Here is a 6983-nt window from a genome sequence, read left to right as displayed (position 1 = left end):
TTGTTATTTTTGCCCCCCTCCATTTTTTAGTGGCTACATGTATTTGTTTGGTCTGCCAGTTGATTATTATTGTTTCAACTCATAATTGAATATTGGTCTCTCAGTTCTCTCAGCTTTATTCATCTCGATTTATTACGCATCTATAGAGATTGATAGTGAAATGTTTTACAGAAAATGCAGAAAAGTGTAAACAAGTTGTATTTAGTTGTGATATTTGTTTCATATAATTCATTAAATGGGTCACATATTGATTAAATATCATCCAATTACATTAATCATGATTGCATTTTTTATGGAAAATGTAGGGTGTGTTCAGTGTTGATTTTCAAATTTAAACAGCAACATGAATCATGATTGAAAACTCAATTACAAAACACAGAACACAAACACGATCAGCAGTGCACTGTTAAGTATCAAAAATATAAAGCTGATATAAAGTCTTTAATTTTTCCGTTTTCGTTAGCGCAGCTTTAGTGCCTAGTGTGACTCATCACAAGAAAGATCAGTTCTGGCACCTGCTTGTGTAGGCTTCCACTGCAAGAGCAAATTTAAAGACGTTTCAAAACTCAATCATGTTCAATATCGTTTTCTCGATGGTGAAGGTCGTAAGATATGAGATGATCACGTTTACAAACGCATTTTTTTTTAAGTTTAAATTTTCCTCTGAATCATGATTTGAAAGATGTTTACGTTTAGGACCAGGAATGGAGGACATACAACACACCCTTTGTTTCTCATATCAGCGTTTTGTAATCACGTTTTCAATCATGATTCATGTTTCCATTCAAATTTGGAAACCAACATTGAACACACCCTTAAATAGTAAAAAATTGATACAATCACATTTGTGACTTTTAAAGTTTGCAACACATCAATTTATAAGTGGTGGTTTGTGCATTTACTATCTGAAAATATTTTATTTTACCTATGTTTCTCTTCCATGACAGGTATGGTACTCTGTCCTAAAATTTTATTTGTAAATATTAGTGGTTGAGATAGTAGGTTAGTTTGCCAATATATATCATGTTTGCTACTGCTCGCTTTATTTTTAGACTGCTTAATTTTAATTATCTCAGGTATGAATACAGTAGTATAATAATGGGTCACTTTGTCATTCCTTACTGACAACAACCTTTCTACCCTTCTATTTTTCAATAGCATTGTCAAAGAATTCAATCAGCAAATTTATTATATTTGTTGAATTTTGTAAAATTAGTACAATTTACTAGCAAACTTAGCTTCTTTCTTTTTTATTCTGATATTAAAATTCATAGTTAGATCACGTTCATTGTGAAGCAATGACTACTGAATTACTTAGGATGTACTGTACAAGTAATATATTATGGAATGATAAGAGTATATGTTTTTTTATGTTTTCAGTACTTGTTATATTATACAAATGACGCAATTAGTATTTGTGTATATGACATGGCATGATTAATATTGAGGTCACAAATGAGACGGAAAGGTAATATATTAAATAATTGAACAATTTAGCGGGAAAGGTAACATAATAGTGTCCTCCTTTTCTTCTCTGTTTATTTTGTTCTCTCTTTCCCCATTCCTCCATTTCTTAAGCCCCACTTCTGTCTTTTGCCACTCTCTCTCCCCCTCTCTCTCTCTCTTCTCCTTCCCTCTCCTTTATTTGCCTTGTATATTTCCATTACATAATTCGAACTACTTAACAGGTATATAGATTAGGTAAACCAAGTCAAGTTTGCATTTATTCCTCAGAGCATGCTTCATAAATAAGCGTTACTTATTTATTGATAAATGTATACTAGTATTTTCTTCTGGATCTAGTTGTGTAATTGAATTCTATACATTAGATATGTGTGTGTTTTTAAGATATTTATTTGAAGTGATTTTGTGTATTACCATAAGATTTACTTTTGAAAAATTAATAGAAAAGTTACATTTATTGTGGCCAAAAGCTTAGCCTCATGCAGGTCTTTTTTTAGGGGGGTTGAAGTAGGATTGAAACAGACACAGGACAAGTTAATAGTTTTTAATATTCCCATCATTCAAGTAAATTGTAGAATCATGGAGATATCTGATCTCCATGGTAACATCCCTGAAGTTGGAAATGTATACGCATCCTCACACTACATGTTCTTTGATATCTCCATGATATTCATCATTGGTTCGGATTACAATCATATCTTATGGCTATAGAAATAAGTTCAGCAAACTACAGTATTAGCTTTGGGGAAAACAGATACATATAGTTCTTCTGGGTTGTATTTTCTTATTCATTTATTTTTTCCGTTCCTGGTTTAATTACCCAGAGTGATCTCTTTAGTCCGTAACTGCTTTTCAACAGACCTTGTAAAAATTTAGAATAGATTATGGCATAGGTAAATGATGAAAATCACAATAAATAGTAAATAAAGAGATAGAGTGTAAGCTAATTGTTTTTTTCTAAAAATGGTCGTCAGTTTATTTAATCAGAATCGATAATGGTTATGTTTTTATGTTCTGTTGTTTGGCCAAAATTTGTAGAATATTCTGTAAGATGGAATTATTAGAATTTTTATCTCAGTGAATGGTCTGTAAGTAAGTTCATAATAAATGATTACTGTTTTACAAATAATGGAGTGTTTGTTTGTTTATTTGTTTGTTTTTTTGTTTGAAAACATCTCAGCCTTGGAGAAGTAGTGGAAATGATGAGAATGATGGGAAGATGGACAGTGAGAAGGAAAAAGAGGAGGAGAAAAGGAAGGAGGAGGAGAAGAGGAAGAAGAAGGAGGAGGAAGATGAAGAAGAGGAGGAAGAAGAAGGAGGAGAAAGATGAAGAGGAGGAGGATGAAGAAGAGGAGAAAGAAGGAGGAAGAAGAAGAAGAGGAGAAGATGAAGAAGAGAAAGAAGAAGAATACAGTAAATTTGTCAAGGGGGATGGGCAAGATGCAAACAAATTTTATAAGAAACTAAAAAGTGAGTGAGCAAAGCGATCAAGCATGTCGTGAGGGTGCTTTTGCATTTTCCAAAGTGAAATTGGAGGATGTTGTAAAATAGAAATTAGGAAACAAACTAGGGGAGCTGCCCTCTGTCCCTCCCCCCCCCCCCCCGCCAACCATTTAAGGGGAATCCAGCCTTGGCCAAAAAATGTTGTGTTGGGAAGGAGAAAAATAAATTAAACAGAATGGTGAAAGTTTGAAAGAAATCGGACAACCAACAAAAAAGTTATAGCTGCTTTAAAATTGAGATCACTAATACTATGTAGATTTCAAATTGGCAACTGGGTAAGTAAATTATGACAAGGGACAAGGACAACTTTCCCATAGGCTGTGTATTTTATTATCAGGGATTTGTGGTTTTCTCCTAAGTATCCATTCCCCTGGGGCAGTAATCTAAATATAACCCAGGTAGTATATTGTTTTATGTCCTCATGAAAGAAAAGTATAATTTGAAATAAAACTTTTGGGAAAAATGACATTTTAGCCAGAATATGTATTGGAGTACATGGAAGAGTAGTCCTTGCCTTACATCACTATGACATCCCATATGGGGCCAATTTGAAGTCTCCATGGGTAAAGTGATTACCAATATTTACAACTTTTACAAATTCATAACTTTCTTGTTGTTTGTCCAATATTGTTCAAACTTTCACCTATCATCTTGTATGATTTTTCTTTCCCTTATAAAACAAGTTTTTATTTGGGTTGGATTCCCCTTTAATGAGGAGCAAAGAACAGACAAGAGGAAGAAAAATATATAAAAGTTACGGAAAGAATGGCATTGAAAGAGAAAAAATTACATCCCATTTAAAATTAATGGTATTTTTATTTTCAATACAAATTTTTCCCAATCAACTTAGCATTTTATTAACTTTCTTTTTATTTTCATACTTATATCATAACTTAATGCATACAAAATAAAATAATGGCAAGCCAATGTTATAAACGTAGGTTTAGATGTCACCATATAATAATATTTCGTAAAGAATCCAGTCATGTGCATTACAGTAACACACCGAGTTCTGAGGGAAAATTACATGCATTCAAGATTGAGCTTACGTGAGGCCCTGTTATTACATTTTGAAAAGCACAATATTCTATAAAAATGGGCTCCTATTTTTTGTTCCTTTTCTCAGCTGTTTTCTATTCCATGCAGTTTCTTTTTGAAATAATCAAAATCACAAATGCATCAAAATGGGGGGGGGGGGGGCTGGATGGAAAAAAGGGGGATGAACAAGAATTCCAATTTTTGTCTCACCTGCATAGCAGAGTGAGACTATAGGCGCCGCTTTTCCGACGGCGGCGGCGGCGTCAACACCAAATCTTAACCGAAGGTTAAGTTTTTGAAATTACAGCATAACTTAGAAAATATATGAACCTAGTTCATGAAACTTGGACATAATAGTAATCAAGTATCACTGAACATCCTGTGCAAGTTTCAGGTCACATGATTAAGGTCAAATGTCATTTAGGGTCAATGAACTTTGGCCAAATTGGGGGTATTTGTTGAATTACCATCATAACTTTGAAAGTTTATTGGTCTAGTTCATAAAACATGGACATAAGAGTAATCAAGTATCACTGAACATCCTGTGCGAATTTCAGGTCACATGATCAACGTCAAAGGTCAATGAACTTTGGCCATAATGGGGTATCTGTTGAATTACCATCATAACTTTGAAAGTTACCATCATATCTCTGTTAGTGTATTGGTCTAGTTCATAAAACGTGGACATAAGAGTAATCAAGTACCACTGAACATCTTGTGTGAGTTTCAGGTCACATGACCAAGGTCAAAGGTCATGGATTTTGGCCATGTTGGGGGTAGTTGTTGAGTTACCATCATTACTCTGTTGTTTATTGGTCTAGTTCATAAAACGTGGACATAATAGTCATCAAGTATCACTGAACATCTCATGCGAGTTTCAGGTCAAATGACCAAAGTCAAAGGTCATTTAAAGTCATTGAACTTTGGCCATTTTAGAGGTAATTATTAGATTGCTGTCACAACTTTCAAAGTTTATAGATATAGTGTATAAAGTGTGGATATAGGGGTAATCAAGTATCACTGACAAGTTTTAGGTCACATGATCAAGGTCAAATGTCAATGAATGTAGTATTGTATCATTATATGAATGGTGTTTTTTGTGAATTATTATTTTATAGTAGTTTTCAAAGTTAGCACTGCTGCTATATTGAATCGCGTGATGTAGGTGAGACAGCCAGAGGCATTCCACTTGTTCTTTATGTATTAGGTTCCTTGAAATCAACTAACAGTATCAAAAAGAACAAGTTCAACCAAGTCTAATTATTTTTACTGCGATCTCATCTCCATCTTCATGGGCGCAAATCGAGATCTAGCAGAACGCACACAGCCTTGCAGTCTAGTTTGTGTGCACCTGTTACCCAGCGCTTTTCATCACTGCGCAGGCACCTTTCGTGGGGAGACTTGTGAGTGGTCGCTCTGCAGCATAAACTCAGCTCTCATTGGTCAGAACTTTCATCACGCTCTTTCGCATTACTGAATGTCTCCCTCTTTTGGCAGAAATGAGGAAGAATAAAACAAAAACTTCAGGGTTCAAAAAGTCACTGGCCAAATTGACTGTTCAGGTCTATGGTTCAATGAACTGAAAATGAACTGGTCAAGTCACAGTTTTACCAATCCAAACATGTGATTTTAATTCGTAATATCTCTTTCATCTTCATCCAGTAGGGAGTAGGGGCTGAGCCATTCATAATATTAAGGGGGTCACTGTCACAAGAAAATTGGTCTTCAAGAAAAATAATTTCAGTGGCGTAATGAGCCAAAACCTTTTGAGGGGGGGGGTAAACATGGTGTATGGGGCAAATGTTTTACATTTAAAAAACAACAAACACCTCTTCAATATGAAAATCTAATCAGATATAGTTTGACATATCTTCATAAAATAATATCACATTTCTCCCCCTTTCCCTTTCCCCTTTCTTTTTCTTGTTCGTGGAATCTGTTGGGGTCCACGCCCCCGCCTCCATACTGTCCGCCAGTGATGCATGTATAATTTTCAGAATAATTGAAATGGGTAAAATCGACTCAGGGGTGGGTGGGGTGGTTGAGGAAAACCAGAATCAGACAACATAACTAAAAAGATACAATTTCTTTCGTGGAAATATATGCACAGCTTAACCCCCCTCCCCCTCCCCTTGCCCCTCTTCCCCCGACGAAATATATATATCTTTTTTTTAATTAACGTGTCAATATACGCTAGTGATGAATCTGGAGATGTGGTAACTGGAGAAGGAATGACAGGAAGAATTTAAAGAAGGAAGAACTTATGATCAAAAGAAAGAAAGGACAGAAAGATAGAAGAAAGAAAGGAAGAAAGAAAGAAAGAAAGAAAGGAAGGAAGGAAGGAAGGAAGGAAGGAAGGAAGGAAGGAAGGAAGAAAGAAAGAAAGAAAGAAAGAAAGAAAGAAAGAAAGAAAGAAAGAAAGAAAGAAAGAAAGAAAGAAAGAAAGAAAGAAAGAAAGAAAGAAAGAAAGAAAGAAAGAAAGAAAGAAAGAAAGAAAGAAAGAAAGAAAGAAAGAAAGAAAGAAAGAAAGAAAGAAAGACGAAGAGGGGGATTAAGGGAAACAAAAAATGAATAAATAAAATGAGAGAGTAGGGGGAGGACAGTGTGTGAATAGAAAGAAGGTATTGATGAGATGGGAGAGAAAGATACAGAAGGGAAGACAGAATGGATGAAACACGGAGGATGAAAATGAGAGGAGAGAGACGAAGAGAGACGTACACGACAGAAATAGACTGAGGCGGCAAGGTGGGGCTATATTTGAACATGTTATTATGTCAACTCAGATCACTATTTTCCACAACATTCCAGGAAACAATGTTTCCGCATTTTAGTGTGTTTTTTGTCAAGGAGAAAAAAACCGTGAAAAGAGGGATTATCGTTTTTGCGGAAGCCAGACTCTATCCATGAACTTCAAGCACTGACCAGAAAAACAATTTGCAAATAACGAATTGATCATAACCTGACCATAGTCTTTATAA

Source organism: Lytechinus pictus, chromosome 18 (assembly GCF_037042905.1).
Source record: "Lytechinus pictus isolate F3 Inbred chromosome 18, Lp3.0, whole genome shotgun sequence".
NCBI lineage: Eukaryota > Metazoa > Echinodermata > Echinoidea > Temnopleuroida > Toxopneustidae > Lytechinus > Lytechinus pictus.
This window is presented reverse-complemented; position numbering follows the sequence as displayed.